The 17,105-nt window shown below is 42.3% G+C and overlaps 1 protein-coding gene and 1 long non-coding RNA gene across 2 annotated transcripts in view; one reads left to right on the top strand and one right to left on the bottom strand.

Moving 5' to 3' along the window:
- Positions 1 to 17,105, top strand: part of LOC126848693 (uncharacterized) — a 201,388-nt gene that overhangs the window by 98,419 nt on the left and 85,864 nt on the right. The window lies entirely within an intron of this gene.
- The window catches only part of LOC126848679 (toll-like receptor Tollo), a 54,124-nt gene continuing 43,408 nt past the window's right edge, over positions 6,390 to 17,105 (bottom strand). The window contains exon 2 of the transcript XR_007687294.1: positions 6,390 to 6,400. The gene's annotated coding sequence lies outside the window, so the exon portion shown is untranslated. The remainder of the gene's footprint in view (positions 6,401 to 17,105) is intronic.

The raw sequence follows: 17,105 nt of genomic DNA, 5'->3' as shown, positions 1-17,105 counted from the left end.
ATCATCGATGGCGCAGTTCAATTTCGGACGTCCGGCGATTGAGGGGGATGAGCGCGGGCGGTGGTTCATCTCTCTCTCTCTCTCTCTCTACCTTTCTCTCTTTATCGTTTCCCTCTCCCTCTCTTTCCTCTGCGGCGGAAAGTAAGGGGGGTGGCCCGTGCGGTTAGGGTGTGACGAACGGGTGTACGTGTCAGCACTACAAACCACCCTCATTTAATTTGCTGAGAGCCGCTGTATATCACCCTCTCCCATCCGCTTCCATCGCGAGGCGGAAAACTTTCGTCATGAGGGCTTCCGCTTTCTCTCCTCGTCACACTGCCGGTTTGCCGATCGCGACAAAGATGCCGCGTCTCGCGTGTCGACAATCTGCCTTCTCTTCACTCGAGAATTCCTCTTGTTCGAAAAAAATAAATTGACGCGAGCGAATGATTTTGAACGTCGAAAGAAGGACCTAAACTGGAACTCACTCCATCTCTTTTCGATGCGCTGTAAAAAAAATTCACATGGTTACATCCTTGATAAGATTTAATGGCATGCGGAATTGAATTTCCAATTTCTCCTCGTTATTATTTCGCCAAGCGCATACGAAGCCACATTAAACGCGAACTGAGCTGACTGAAAAAAATCTCTTACGTTTCAGCGTTAAACGAAGCGATTCATTCTGTTACAGTTAATGCGCTGATTCGCGGGATCGTTACGCGGTTTCCTAATGAGTATCGCGGTGTTACGTAGCGTAGTAATGTGCAGCTGAATGTGTATTTCGAAAGGATCGATGACGAATAGTTTGCCGAGCGTTCTACTTCGCCTACCGATTTCCGGCTGTAAGCTCGGTCCACCATCATCGTGTCTCTAACGAGTAATGCTTGTCTCGCTATCTAAACTATTGGGTCATTAGTCAGCTACGCGAGAAATGTTTCGGGCAAGTTGCTAGTTGCTAGACGACAATGATAACGACGTTGGAACAAGTGATAAGACACGCTCGTGCATTATCCACCTAGCTCTAATCGCGCGTACAAGGAAAAGGCGCCGCGTTTCCCTCCCCCTCATCCTCCCTCTCTCCCTCTTCCACTTTTTTTCTTTTTCTTTCTCTCGCATTCGACACACGACAAGCACGTGTGGTTATAGTTCAATAAAATATTGTAATTGGGCCACGCCAGAACCGGATCAATACTCGCCTCGACTCGTTACTGCCCTTTCGCACAGCACTTTGCTGAAAAATTGTTATTTACGGAGGCCTTGGCGCGTAATCGTTTTTATTGTTACGCAAGAATTAGCGTCACGCACATGTAAACACACGGCTACAATTAAAATTGCCGACAACTATTAATTTTGCACATGTACGACAAATAAAATCGCGAAATCACGTACAATTGGCGTGTGCCATTAATTTAATACGTTACGCATTATTAGCGCGACGCGCTAAAAAGTTGTGAAATGTGTGGGTCGTCTGCACGATTTTTCCGTAATTCATGAATCGAATGGACCCGTCCGCTTATTTCAACGTGACACTGTTTACGCGAAACAGAACTCGCGTCGAAAGGTCGTCCTTCGCATTTTTATTCCGCAAATTCCGAGAAAAAAGAAATGGCATAAGTTTTCGTTTGAAAACTACTAAAGGAGAATATTGCGATGCAACAAGGAGAAATTAAATTGGCACAGAAAATGCCAAAGTTTCTATATACATGTATATTACACGCACACATGTACGCAGAGCTCCATTTAATATATACACAATTATCTATATTAATATAACGTATATAATCATTTCATATAATCGCGGATAAGTGAATACAAAATTAATCCCCATAATTTTACGTTGCATTAAATTATTCGATTTTTTAATACACGAATACAAAACGAAATTTTTTCTGTATATACGCAAATGAGGTTAATGAAAATATAATTATATAATATAATTTGTCCTTTTTTTTCAAAGATTACGGATATATATATATATTAAAGTATGCGAAATAAAAAAAAATACGTACAACTGCATCCTTCAGAATATATAATAATCTTTTATAAATTATATAAGAAAGCCTTTTTCAAAAAATATAGTATATCTGGTGTCTTTTACATAAATATTTTCAAAACAGATGTATTTGTAAAATAATTTTAATCGAAAGCAGTGAAAATAAATCTCGTTCATATGCAATATCAAGATTTAAAGTTTAGATAGGGAATTATTTGAAGCGTCAAACGAATACACGCGACACCGGAGGACTTTATGCGACATGATGCGGTTTCAGTAGCGATATAGTTGTCTTGCTGCAGCTGCAAAATCAAGCGCTGCTTCTTGTAAGCGAAGCGCAGTTACGCTTGCTTCACTTAAGGCGGATCCACGCCGTGCGAATCGTGAAACGAATATTAAGATACATATGACCGACGACGAGGGGCGAATTTTCCCTCTAAAGTGTTCGCTTTAGATACAGGAAAAAAAAGTCGACAGCTGTATAATCAAAAAAATTTGATTCACACCAGCCAAATTTTCTTTGTCTTTTTCACAGAACAGTGTAAATTGACCCTTAGACGTGCGCGGCCGGATCTCCGTCTCGTTTTGCGTTTATGTTCTTTCGCCGTTCCTTAATAAACTAGTTTGCGCAGTGTAAAAGTTTCCAAAACTACGAGAAACTACTCGAAATTCTTAATCGTAAGACCGCGAGGTAAACGACCGAACAATGCGTTGTGTTGGCCGAAAGTCTTGACTCATCTGTTTGTCTCGCTTTGAGCGGAGAGATAACGTTTATTAGAACGCTTATTCAATTCCGAATCACGTGAATCATCGCGAAACGCCTGATGATATTAGACAATTATTATTGCTCCATATACGCATATCGATATATTAAACTTGACCATTTATTTATTATTGTTATAAAATGACGCGCGATACGATATTGAAGTTACGACAACATTAAAACAATCGATATCGTTTCGGAATAATACATTTAGAAACTTTTGATAACTTTTGTTACTATTTTTATTTCCACTTTTTCATAGCACTAGCATATTTTTGTGTTTTCGCATTTTTTTTTTTCCTCGCATCGTGTTTTATTTGTATATATATATATTCGTAAAACAAACAATTCAGAATGCGCTAAAATGCAGTTTCGAAAAGGTTCGTCGCGTTGGCGAAATTCGGGAAGGCAGAGTGAGCCGCGAGCGCGCGCGCGCGCGCGCGTGTGTGTATGTGTGTGTTATATAGACTAAACAAAACTCATCAATAATCCCATCACGAGCGAAACGCGAACCGGAATCGAACGCATGAGACAAATCGATGGCGGTTTCACATTCAATCAAGCGCCGTCGAGAGTCAGGTTGTAGGTAGGTAGGTAGGTTGATTAAAGTCGTTAGTACGGAAAACGGGAAGAGGCGGATGAGGGGAGAATTTGGGCGTTCTTTCTCTCTCTCTCTCTCTCTCTCTCTCTCTCTTTCTCGAAAAGGCAATCGAGTGTTAACTGGATCTAAATTATGTGAATATCAGGACCCTTTCTCGGTTCTTCCCTCTCGCCTGTAAGCAAGCGAGGAACCTGAAAGCCTCCGACTATATACGGTTAATGGCAGAAGTCCTTAAACTCCGCCAGTTGAGTTCAGGCTGGATGTAGGGGCACCACCATAGGTGGGTAATAGCCTGTGCCATGCAGAAGTCTTAACCCGCGCGTTTGGCAGTCGGACGGTGATACCGTTTATTAAATTCTTAAGTACAGAGGAGGAGGCGGCAAGTTTCGGAAGGCAAGAGTCCTCTATTAGGTAATACGCATGCTCTAACGTTAATGCATACGCGTTCCTCGCTCGAGTGTAGAGAATTTAATTCGAGTCTCAACGCGGTGCGCCTTCCGGAAACGAGTATTATATCGATGTAAATAAACTTCTTTTCCCTCTTCCCTCCCCTCCCCGCCCTCGAAAAATACATGCATTGTGAGCAAAAGTAGCGCGAAAAGTTGAAAACTTGGTAACTCAGTGGCGTGGCGGGATCGTAAAAGGCAGAGCAAAGTTGCCGAGAGATCGATATACCTCGGGATTTAATCGACGAAATAATCGGTCGCTCGTAGAGCAAGCTCGGTGGAGCTCGACGTGCACCCTGATTAAAGTCTGAGACTCCTGGGAGCCAATTTGGTAAGGATTCACGGTTCGATGCTTCCGACGGTGGAGGATCGACGGAAAATTAGTTGTACGAATGTTTCCGCCTTCGTGATGCGCGAGATTAACCGTTTTATCCTTCTCGATGCGCGCGATTTTTGGCGATTTTCATGTCGCCTTTTGCGTGTGTCTCGCGTATTGAAAGGGAAAAAAAAAAAAATTACGCCGAAATAATACGCGTGAGTGGATTTGTTTGTCATGCGTGAGACAATGTCAAATCCTTTATTGTGTTACACGGCCGTAGTTTACCTTATCCCTTTATTGAGTTCAGCGCAGCGTGAAATTGGCTCTACTTTCATCCCTCTGTGTATAATGTTTAATCAAAGTACTCGAATTATCGGCGCTTCTTCTTAAACGCTTTTCTACGAAATCAACGAATTTATCTGCGCATAAGAGAGATTTAATAACAATTCGAAAATTACATTCTTGTTTATTGGAGAATAACTTATAAACCAATATACCTATACGAGAGGATATTCTTTTTTTAAATCTCACAACTCAAAATATTATAATTTTGTGGGATAATAATCATTTTTATTTTGAGTATATTGTTGATGGAGAGATTATATCGAGTATAATCATACTACACGCACACTTGTTATAGTTTGTGAATATATATAGAGATATTAAATATTTTATAAATAAAAAATGTTTGACTAATCGCCTCACGACAGATATACGTTGACGGTCCATTATTTCTAACGAGGCGTAAAAACTTTATTAGAAGCACGTGGAAGAAAAACGCGGGATTAACTGCTCTCACGGCGATGACAAACGGCCTATCACGTGCGAAAATGAGTCGCGCTCAAAATGTACAACTCGGTGCGCGTTATATAATGCCAACGTGCGGTGGAGATGCTAAGAGAAAGACAGTTTATATATATGATATGTGTATATGTGTAACATATATATATATATATATATATATATATATATATATACATATATAAAATATGGTACATGTGTGCGTATATAATATATATACATATATACACACGCTCTACCATGCACATTCACGGGGTAACAATGCAGCAACAGGTTGCCGTTTCCTTCCCCTTCTCCGCCTCCTACCAAACTTGTATGACAGATTGTGCAACCTTGGTGGCCCGTGTAACCCTCCCTTTCAGCCCTTCGCCAACTGGCCATTTTACGGCGGTCGGGGAACGCGAACGGTTGCCTTTTACGATTCTTTTTTTATTTTTTTTTTTAGAAACAAATAGAAAATCACTCGGTCGCGATCGTAAACTGTTCCTCGAGGTAACCCCACGCGACAACGAGGGGGAAGATGGTTATTCTCGACACGATGCGGCTTATTCTATCGCGTACGATTGGTTTACGAACGATTTCAAGTTTCAGGAACTATTAATAAAAAGGCTACATGATACCACCGTAATAATTTTCTGGGAAAAATAACATGTTTGTCTATTGAAGAAAGTCACTTGCCATCATTTCAACTTACAATGATATCAGTTTTAATGTTGACAACTTTTATCAACGTGCTCAATTTATCTTCGCATTATTTTAAATTTTTGTAAAATGAACAAATAGGATTTTAAAACTATTTTTTCTGATAACGGAGATGTTAGATCAACACTCAAAATATAATAATTGACATCGGCGGTCGCCCACTTCCTCTGGTACTTTACAGTTGTAATTCAAAACTATAAATCCTAAATCAATTTATATGTAGAAATGTCATAAAAAATTAATAGCCAGCTTCTTCGAAATTTCCTATTCGTACGACAATATAGTACCGCGATATAATATTGTGGCAGCCTCGAATTCTCTCGCCGGTACGGACCGTGGAAGCGCGTGACACGAAACCGGTCTATCGGGCTGAATGATCTACACGCCGTTGGGCCCTCGGGGACCACGGCCAAGGTGCATCCACCGTCACCTTCCTCTCGATGGTTCGCTTCTCCGCGAGAGAAACTAAATAATATCAACTATGCGCGTGAGAAATGGAGAGAGAGAGAGAGAGAGAATGAGAGAAAGAGCAGTTGTAGAGGAGAGGAAGGGGACCACTTGGCCTTCCCATTGGCCATTGAGGTGTCCACCGGTGAGTAATGCTATAATAAATTATCTGGCCGTTATATGGTGCTACCGCACTTGCGCTTCTCCGTCTCTCTTCCTCCCCCATGCATCCGCATGCCACCTTTCTCCTCTTCACTTGGCTCATTCCGCCTCTATCTCCTCGTTCGAGATCTCCTTCTTTCCCTTTTCTATCGTCCACCTCAGATCCGAGCTCTTCGCGGCACTCAGCCTCTCGATCTCGGTTAACGCGCGCGAATCCAATCCGTGTCAAGGGAAGAGAGAGAGAGAGAGATTCGTTGGGTTTTCGTTCGACTTATTCGCGCTTACGCGCACTGATTGCCGGCAGACTATTTTTATACCCGACACTCGGATTACCTCGCGGCATTGACTTACCGCTATCTTCGATATGACATTACGCGTGCCTTGCGTTCTCTCATTCCTCAGGTGTTGAATGCCTTCCTTGAAAAATTAACGAGCGCTTCGTCAACTGGTGATATTGATATTGATCGAGTGATTCTAAAAAAAAGTCGACAATGAATTATTTTTCCCTCGATTCTCGAGACAGAAAGAAAAGTGCGTTTCTTTTACTATCACATGATTATTGACAATCAAATTGTGTTGATTATTTTTGTCGGCGATGCAGATAGATATTTGCTGAAAATCTCTGAATTACGGGTGACATGATGAACTGTCAGACTGCCAGTATAATAAATTGTTCACATTTGAATATAAAAAAGGTCGAAACTCCTATTTTACCGCGAGATATATCGAGACAATTGATTGTCAGAAGATCAAAGATAATTCCGTTATTAAAACGTATACTTTAATTATTATATTATATTATTTTATTATTATTATTGTATTATATTTTTATTATTATATTATTTTTTTAATTATTGAATTATAATATTACATCAATTTAATTTCTTAAAAGCAATTTTCCTGATTAAATATTGCATAAATTTAAATATAGCAGGTTTTTAAAATCACTGATAAAAATTAAATTCTAATCGAGTTTAAATTATTTTAAATTGAAAATTTTGAGAAGTCTCATATATATTTTATTAGAAATGGTTTTCTATAAAAAGATCCAAATGTCATTTATTCCGAATGTCTATTGTAATCAAATATATATAGAGAAGAGTGTTATTAATAGTTTATATCAAGAATTAATTTTGCGCGAAATGATAAATAAATTCGCAAAGTAAATTGAAATTCAAGTAAATCAAACATTCTTAGAGTTATTCTTATATAATAAAATTGATTCTTATAAAAGAACCAAATAGATAAATTGATTAATCTAATAACACGCGCCATGTTTACGCGTCAATGAAAAGTTTTAATAGCCTCATATAAAAAAAAAGCGTTAATCTTTCCCTTGACGAGTCCCAGCGATACGCGGACAACATTAGGGATCGAGCTATTAATCTGCACCACCCGTATCTGACTTCCGGTGATCGAACGCATACGGATATTGTCGATTTCCCGATGTTTCCCTTGAAACAAAGGGGCCCGTTCACCACGCGTCCCCGTTATCAATTATATCAGAGAAAGCCCCTCGTATCCGCAATCGCGCACGCAGACTCTCGCGGAGCGGAGGGCGTTCGGCTCCAATCAAATTCTAACAATTACCAGGTTGGATTTACCTCCTCGGGGCGAAAACCGGCTCGTTTTACCGAATGGAGCGGCCGCGGTCCCGTACTCTTCGCTTCTCCTTGCCGTTCTCCCCCGGGTCGTCGTCCCCCTCGCTGCCGTATAAACCCAAATTGCATTATTAAAATCTAATCTACCTTCGGCATACGTTAGAGTATACATGTGCCGCGCCGGCTATCGGAAATCTGATACACCTAGCTAACCGAAGGAGAGACGCATAGGTGGTACGCGTGTAGAGTAGACGCAACACGAGGCAGATGGAGAAACAGAGATACGAGAGGAGGGAAAGAACGAGCCTTTAAATAAGCCTGAACGAGCCTTTAAATAAGCCTGAACGTAAACGAGGAGAGTTTCGTAGATTATGTAAGATTTGAGGGATGCGTATTTTGTGTTTTTTTTTGTGAAAGTTTAATTAGGCATTCCCGCTCAGCTGATCTCGATTGATATCGGTGCACCGATAACCGCGTCGATTGCGACCCGTTTACGTCAAAATCTGTTAGGGAAGAATTCTTCGAAAATTGCGGTCATTGATTAAAGAGACACGCTTTATTAGGGGCCACTGTTAAATAAATCGTTGCGACGTGCTAATAAATATCATCAGACGTATCTGACGTTTATTCTAACATATGTTATCGTACGTGAGAAATAAAAAATGTTGCGCTCTATATGTATATAGGTTGATCGTATTTTAAGAAGGAAAAAAGTACGCGTTCTCTCTCGATATACAGAGTGCGCCCAAATGTTTCACTCAAGCATTTTTCGACCCATTTGTTTATAGGAAACTTTTGTTCAAAATTAAGTTTCCCATGAAATCTCAAAGTTTGGCCGGAACATTTAAGGCCATCCTGTATATTTGATACTATAATAATAAAAATAATTATTATATATTTATATATATACATAAAAAAAAAATATATATATATATATATATTTATGTATGTATGTATATTTTATATTAGCAATTATTATACATATATATACTTGTTATATAGTGTATATATACTTATACTGTTCTTACACTGTTATTACAACTTTGACAGATCGACGCTAGATAGGCGATTTACCGGGAGCTCGCTCGATTCTTGATTGTACGTGCCGCGGCACGTTAATTTCCATTTTTAGAGGCTTTTTCTCCCGACGTAGGTCGGAAAATAAGGTAGGGGCGCGCGACAGACGCGATGCTTATCTCCATACTTTATAGGAGTGGATGAATCGTCATGTATAACGGAGCGCGATATATTTATTGCTTTGCAACAGGTGAGAAGCGTGGTCGCCTGCTCGACGCAATTAACGAAAAATAGATGGACGTAGCGACCGCCGCGCCGGCAGGCTACTTAGGCGAGCGTCCTTCTCTCACGACTAGACTATACTTTAGACGTAGACGGTTAGTTTAGGTAGACAGGGTATTTAGGATATAACGTCGGAACGCGGGACAGGTCTAGGCGGGGCGGAATAATATTTTTAAGTGCTTTTTTCAGCCACCAGCCTGCAACGTGAAAGCCCGCGAATCTCGTTTGCCGACAAACGTTCCGTTTTCATTAATAACGCGTGCAATTACGCCAGATGCGATAATTTTTCTTCATTTCCGCACAGTTGGAGGGAGAAAGAAGAAGAAACTTGGAGGGATACCTTCTAATTAACATTTCAATCTCGTCGAAGAGAAAGAGAAATTTCATCGAGTATTTTTTAATCGAGTATATTAAGCTGGCCGGCTCGTTTCATCGTTCGCGAATTAACGTTTTGAAACTCGATCAATGTAAAAGAGATTAAAGGCATACGGGTGCTTGAAGAGAGAGAGAGATAGAGATAGAGAGAGAGAGAGAGAGAGAGAGAGAGAGAGAGGGGAGAAAAGATCCTCCCGCGGTGTTTGATGTACCCAAAGCGAATTAACGCCGATGAATAATTAATGCGAAAAATTTCAAGCGGCGAAGTGAGAATAATAAATAGAAGTGGGGTATTTAAAAGCAGCGAGAAAAGTTGCGACGACTCGCGGCGGGCGGGTGGGCCCGTTTAAAAGTACGTTTAATAGGAGCTAAAAGGATAATAATTTGAGGGAAAATTCGCCGGGACGTGGACGCGCGGGACGTATCTTTAAATATTCATGCGATTCAATATCGCCGGCAGCTCATCCAATAAAGTCATGCAAACGAATCACATTTCAAAGGAATTTTATTTCGCGGATACGCGGCGCCGAGCCGCGCCGCGCCGGGGAGAGGAGCGTTCGAGTAATTCCACGTGTACGTAATAGCGGATCGAAGATGCGATAAATATTCCGGGAGACTTTAAGGGAAACATCGACCGCGTCGAAAAATCGATAGACTTCTCGCTTCTCCGAGCGTGCTGCAACACGCTCCGACGTGGGGCTCCTGGATACATTTATTCGCATTTAATTACTAGACTCCCGCGCTATAATTCTCGCGTTACATAATCCGGATATCTGAGATGAGCTTCCGAGATACAAGGAGATGCTACGTTACGCGCTGTATTTCCAATTTATTTTTGAATATATTTAAACATGTATCTCACAATCTTCTAGCTGTATTATCGAAGAGGGAACCGAAACCGAGGGATTCGTAAAATACGTCCGACGGTAAATGAGAGGGCGCGTCGTTAGTAGAGAAATTTCTACCATACCGCTTCGACGTTTGATCTCAAAACACTATATATCTGGACTAAATTGCAGAGCGCAGGACGATGAAGGGAAAGGCATTACGGTGACGAGAAGCTACGCGCAGGAAGCGTGCAGCTTTCCTTCTCTTTCTCTCTGCCTTTCTCTTCTTCCTTTATTTTTTTTTTTTCACCTAAATATGTAGTCCGAAGAGTTGCGTCAGGAGACAAACGCGCTCGGAAATTAAGTGGCGCCCAGAATCTGTAATTTTTGTTTCTTCCTAGCAGAAGTTACTCTCTCGACGGGGCGCATCGACGGGTCAAAGAAAAATGCGGCGGTCTGTAATTAGAAACGCTGGCCGAGTGGGTGGAAAGAGGGAGAGAAAGAAAGAGCGAGCGGGAAGGATCGAAAATCCCTCCAGCCAGTTTGGAGAAATGACAGCGGCTCGAAGGAGAAATAAGTTAGGCGTGGCAGGCCGCACGACCTTATATATATTTCTTGCCCTTAAGCGGGGAATATAGACGAAATATCCGTTCGTATTGTTAGGCAAATTTATATACAGCTTGCTCGCGCTTCAGTGTGTTTTTCGAATATACGTATAGACGTATGGACAGACACGCGTACGCATGCGCGCGCGCCAATATGTGTATAACGCGACGTGTTTTGTTTCATGGCGAAAAAAGAATTTCACGCGCGAACGAGGGCGGATGGCGCGTTGAAGGGACGAAAGGGAGAGAGAAAAAAAAACGAGAAAGAGAGAGAGAGCGTGTAAATCATCTCGAGCTCGTTCGAAGCCAAACCGAAGGCTTTACGAGCGGCGAGCTGTCGAACGTTCGATAATGAAAATACCTGTACATCTATCGTATGTTGCGAGCCGATCGGCTCTCGCGCGCTCGCCCGTTGCACTAAATCCAATTATCGCGACGTAACGTATAGACGGCACTAAATTCAAGATATTTGCCATTAATACGCGAGATTTCGCACAGAGCGATGCCTGTGTTGCCTACGCGAGTTTCGCGCAGAGAGCGCCTACCTACATCGACTGTAATGCCTTGTATTCTCCTCCCTAAGACCATCGAAGCCTCGGATGATTTAAAGGACTTCTTTCACGCGGAGAGCGGAGAGCCTTTAGACGCGTAGATAGTAGAAGGCTTTTCAGCTTTCTACGTGGGCAGCATTGAGCGGAGCGATCGGTATTCAGCGCACGAACGAAAACGTAATTAGCGTTTCGTCGTGTCGGTCAAGGTCTCGAGAAACCATCGTGTCACGATTATCTAGCAGAGACAAGATACTTTCCAACCTCGCGTCCACCGCGCTACGTTCATCCGAATTAGTATCTCTGTCCTCTTTAAGGGTTTCACATCTGCGTCAGTATAGCCGCAATTTATCTTGAAGAAAGAGCGATATGGAAAATGAGCTGTTTCCGATATATTACTATAAGTGATGAAAAAATAGAGTCTTATGAATTTATACGCCGGTGTTTGCGTGATCATACAGGGTGGACCCAAACGTTCCAGCCAGATTTTGAGATTTTATATAGGAAATTTAATTCTGAAGAAAAAGTTTTTTTATATACATGAGTCGAAAAATGTTTCCTTAAACAGTTAGCGTTTATAAATCTCTGAAATCGCGGTTATTTTATACATTTTTACAAATATCAGGGAAAGTATGTGTTTTTTGACAAAAAGCAAAAGTTGTAGAAAATTAAATTATCTTTCAAAGGAGATCAAAATGATTGCAGTTTGTTTTATAGATTTTGTGATAATCAGTTTCAAATGTACAAAAAAGTGTTTTCGGCTATTGAAGATTAGAGCTCTTCCTTTCATCTTCCTATGGTGATTTACACAATAAAGAAAAGTAAAATTTTTTAGTGGAATAACCAACAAGCAAGCTAAACATTAAAACTTAGTTAAGGCCGTAACAGCGTAAATGAAGAGTATTTTTAAAGAATAATTTTAGGCATCAATTTTTTAAGGAAACACTTTTTCACCCATGTTAGGAAATTTTTTGTTCAGAATTAAATTTCCTATAAAATATTAAAGTCCGGCCGGAGCGTTGCATTCTGTATGTTTTTATCCCGTATTTTGAAACATCGAAACTTATATTCACGGGATTTAATTACACGAAGGTTTTTCAATACTCCTCCGATAAATTCTTATCTATCATCTGGTTCCATTCACCGGGCCCTTGCTAATTCGAAATTCACTCCCCCGAAATTGATTTATTTCTTCTTTTCCTCTAGTGCAGTAATGCAGTCTCAATTCATCTGTATCTCAAAACATTCCGCGTTCGCATCGCGGATTCTTCCTCCAGTGCCCCATCACTTTCAATTGCCACTTTTTTCTCGACCCTCGTTTCGCTATTTTTTATAATAAAAGCTTGCAACAAAATACGTGCGAGGGGGGATTAATTCATTTGCCTCTCCATCTCCAAATACACGCGGCAAAACGCCATCAGCGTTTTCCCCTTGCGCACACAACGATACTCGATTACGGAGAGATAATCCCGGAGTCGCGGGTCACGCTCGTGAAGTTTATGTCGGAAACTATTATTTCTCGCGGCGTGAACTCCATCGGAACGAAGGGCGCACATAGCGCGTCGCTATCGGGGAGAGAAAGAGGAGGTGATAAAGGGAGTCGCGTTAACGAGATTGGTTTCATTGGTATCGGGGAACAGGGGGTGACAGTGGAAAGAGGGGGAGGGGGTCGATCGGTATTCGTGACCCGGTCGGCGAGATAAAATTCGTCGGAGATGCCTGCCAGCGATTTTTCTCAAAGGCCTCGATTTTATCCTCGCCGTGTCGAATGCCAGCCGCTCGATATCGAATAGAGGAAACGCCCGAATCATAACCGCCGGAGCCGAGCAATAAAACGCACGATGGAGCGTCTCGAGATGTGTCAGCTGGCCGCGGACGTCACAACATCCGCCTACTTCGCGAATTGCAAATGCGGGAACGCATGCTGCGAGAGCGCGCGTCGCGGGATTCTAAAGTCCCCGTATAGTTGTGTGGGGCTTTTTTTTTTTACCTTTATGGAGAAGCATTCTTCTCTCTCTCTCTCTCGAGTAACTGACGCGTCGTTTTAACGGCGCAGTAAAGCGCCTTGCCAAAGAGATAAAGGAAATCTGAAGGTGTACGATTTGTCCAGAAACTCCCGTCCCGTTTCTGTCTTTTCTTTCTCTCATTATGGTCGTACGATCGGTTACATAATGCCATCGTCCTTTAATCTTCTCAGCTTGCTTTTCTTTTTTTCTTTTTTCTTTTTTTAATTATTATGGCATTGCAGAATGCTGTCGTATAGATTTATTTCCTCGATTCATTCTTGCGCGAGAAATGATCATCTCTTTTTTTGCTGAAACTCCGTTTTCCGCGGCTCACACTATTCCAATCAACAACAATCTATCTAGAGATTCTAGAGGGTCTATATAAATCACGGTTTTCGGAAAACTGATTAAAACGAGATATCTTATACTTACTTTAGAGATATCGATCATTTATGACCGTACATTTAGAACGCGCCCGTTGAGGAAGAGATGTATCTAGATTTGTACTTATCAGTCAAGGGAATTGTATGGCTCTTGCTGCGCGACACGCGCTACACGACCATAATTTTCCGCAAACGATCGTCGCGCGGGATATGTGCAGGTCCAGCTTTTATAGCCGGAGTCAAAAGAGAGAGAGAGAGGGAACGGCGCATTTATCTCCGTATCGTTTCGCCGATCGAGTCAATTTTCGACGAAGCTGTTTCTCTTGCTCGCAACGGGGTTCGCCAACGTCGACGAAACATAAAAAGAGAGCCGCCCCGTTCGGTCCCTCGGTTTCCCGTAAATCACAGCGGGTCACATTCCGTGGGACACCATTTAATGCGTTTATCTGTACAGTAGGCGACACGTACTAGAGGTGGCCCGGTGAATCAGATAGCGCGGGTGACCCATTGATTCTCGGCGGAAAACCAGTTTCAGTTCTCGACCCGTTGCGCGCTTTATACGGATTCCGCGTATATAGATATATCGCAGTGTCCATGCAGATGTGCGAACACGTGTCGAGGTCACAGTGACGCATTCACAGAAATGTACGAGTATGCATATCGTAGATAAAAGCAGATCTCTCTTGCCGCTCCCTTCCCGTGGAACAATGGCAACAAAGAGGGTGGAGAAAGGCGAGCAATTTTCACGTAAATATTGTGACGTCGCTCGATTAAACGTCCTCGTTCGCGATCGCTTTGTTTCCGGAGTCTTTTGTCCGTTATCGATGTCCCTCGAGCGACACGGCGGCCTTCATTACTCGCGTTTCGCAAAGTTTGCGTCGCAGACTCCGCGACTCTCTCTCTCTCTCTCACACACTCTTTCGCTCTTGTATCGATTATTTACGCTGGCACGTTCAAGTTCCGCATTTCCGATCGGCAATATCGCGTATCTTTTACAAGAGCAACGGACGACCGTTTACAGTTGCTGGTTGCCGGCGACGACGATCGGCAGCTAATTTCCGCTGGAAAAAAATCTCAGCGTCGTCGCTGGACCGCGGTGAGAAGCGGCAATGTCCGTTAGAATGGCTGCACGCGCTTACGATCGGGCAAAAGAGCGAAACGGGCTTTCACGAGTGAGCCACCCGTGCACGTGTAAAAGCCGGGATAATGAGAGAAAGAGGGATATCGCGAAGAAATTGCCTCCTTCTCTCTCTCTCCCTCTCTCTCGAGGTTAACGAGGATAAAGGAAGACGGAATCGCGCACGATTCGAGGGCCGAGCACGAGAAATCGCTCATGCGCCCGGCATTATCCCGTACACAATTAACTTTTGTGCGCCCCGTTTATCGATTACTCTGTGCCCTTCCGTCCTTTATTCCATCCGGGGCCCCACGTCCTTGTTATCGCGCTTCTCTTCCCTCTCCCCTCTCTCCTTCACGCTAAACCGCCATTCCGGATCCCGGCGCGAACCGAGATCGCGAGATCGACTCTCCTGCTCGACTCTCGAGAGAAATTTATCGTCGGTAAATTACAGTGTTTCGACAATTTCTTGCCGCGCCGCTCCTCCACTCCGGCCACCAATGATTGCGATCGTAAAGAGCACGCGTTAACGCAAATTTTACGTCGGCTAAAACAAAGATTCGGATTATTTGCGACTACGTTGTGCTAAGCCGAACAAAAGTTCAGCCAACTCAAGGAACATGCTTTCTATGAAGAGAGAAGATTACGAATCTGTAAATGCATATTAATCTTCTTCCGTACATGTATAGTCATGCATATATCGAACATTTTGACGGAACATTTCATCATCAGACATTTGGAATATACGCGATAAAATATAACGATCAATCAGCAATCATTATTATTTTTATAATCATTACATTAAGTATTTTTATCGTTATCAAAGTTATAAATATTGTTTACGTTCTTTTAAAACATATGCCACTCTATTTTATATTACATTTTGCCTACGTTTTATAAAAACTTTTCTTCGAAATAAATTATCCAAAAATATGACGATAATTTAAGATTCAGCAAACTCGAATTGCGCCTTTAATAATTGAATTATTGGCAATTGATCCTGATCTCATATTCCCGATCTCCGTATCACGAAGATACGTAAAACTTCGAACTTAAGCTAAAATAAATCATTTTCTTTGTTTTTTTTTTTTTCGCGGCGACACTTTTGCCGCTAACAAGCTCCAGTAACGAATGGCGTGTCATGGAATAATCGTCTAGAGCCGAGTGTATAGTGGACGAAGGTGTTATGATGCACTTACCAAGTCTCACGAAAGTGTACCGTAAATTTGTCTCGTCCCTCTTTCCCCCCCTCATAACGAATATTCTAAGCGAGCGTACCTCTCGTGTCGCGCCGCTGCTCCACGGATCTCTAAAGTTTCGATGAAGCCGGAAAAAAGTTGGACTCCTCCCTACACTGTCGCCCCTTTTCCTTCTCGCTTCCCTTCCCTCCTCTTCTCCCGCAAACTTACTAAATGCGAGCAAACACTTTCGTCCACCTGCCACTTCAATTATGTCCCCGGTGTGTTTCGTTACGCCCGTCCAGTTTCAATTACGGCCACTCGACAATACCCGCGGAACTTATCCGCTATTAATTAAAGGCACTCGATCGCTAGCTTAATTAAGATCGCATTGGGAAAATTTAATAATCCGTCCACCCACCCCCTCCCCTTTCACCCACCCCTTCCTCCAATCCCGAATTAAAAGTTACACGAAATTAAAAACGCTTATTCGATGCGCGATATGCTAATAAAATTTAATAAATCGCTCGTTCGTCCGCAACGCGCGTTATTCCGCTTTCGCCGCGATTCGCAGCTGCATCGCGCTGACGTTAAATTTTGCATGCAAAGCGCTCGTTGTCATTTCGGAGTGGATTATCTCCTTTTTTTTTTCCCCATACGAGAAAAGTGTATTATTCAGTTACTTTCATTCCGCGCTCATTATTGTTAATTATGACGCAATAAAATCCGTCTCTAATAATGTCGCACGTATGCTTTAATAACGTTGGGCATAATCTCATCTCCGACCGATTGAAATATTTGACGATATCATGATAAAACGACAGTCTGCTCACGTGTCGAAAGAACGCTCGTAGTAAGATTCGGGAAAATCGTATCGGTCGACGTCATCTTAAAGCAACGCCCGTTTCCGCGCGAGGATCGTCCACAAAAGGAAACGGAAAAAAAATATACCA

The sequence above is a fragment of the Cataglyphis hispanica genome, chromosome 4, assembly GCF_021464435.1.
Source record: "Cataglyphis hispanica isolate Lineage 1 chromosome 4, ULB_Chis1_1.0, whole genome shotgun sequence".
Taxonomy (NCBI): Eukaryota; Metazoa; Arthropoda; class Insecta; order Hymenoptera; family Formicidae; genus Cataglyphis; species Cataglyphis hispanica.
This window is presented reverse-complemented; position numbering and strand designations above follow the sequence as displayed.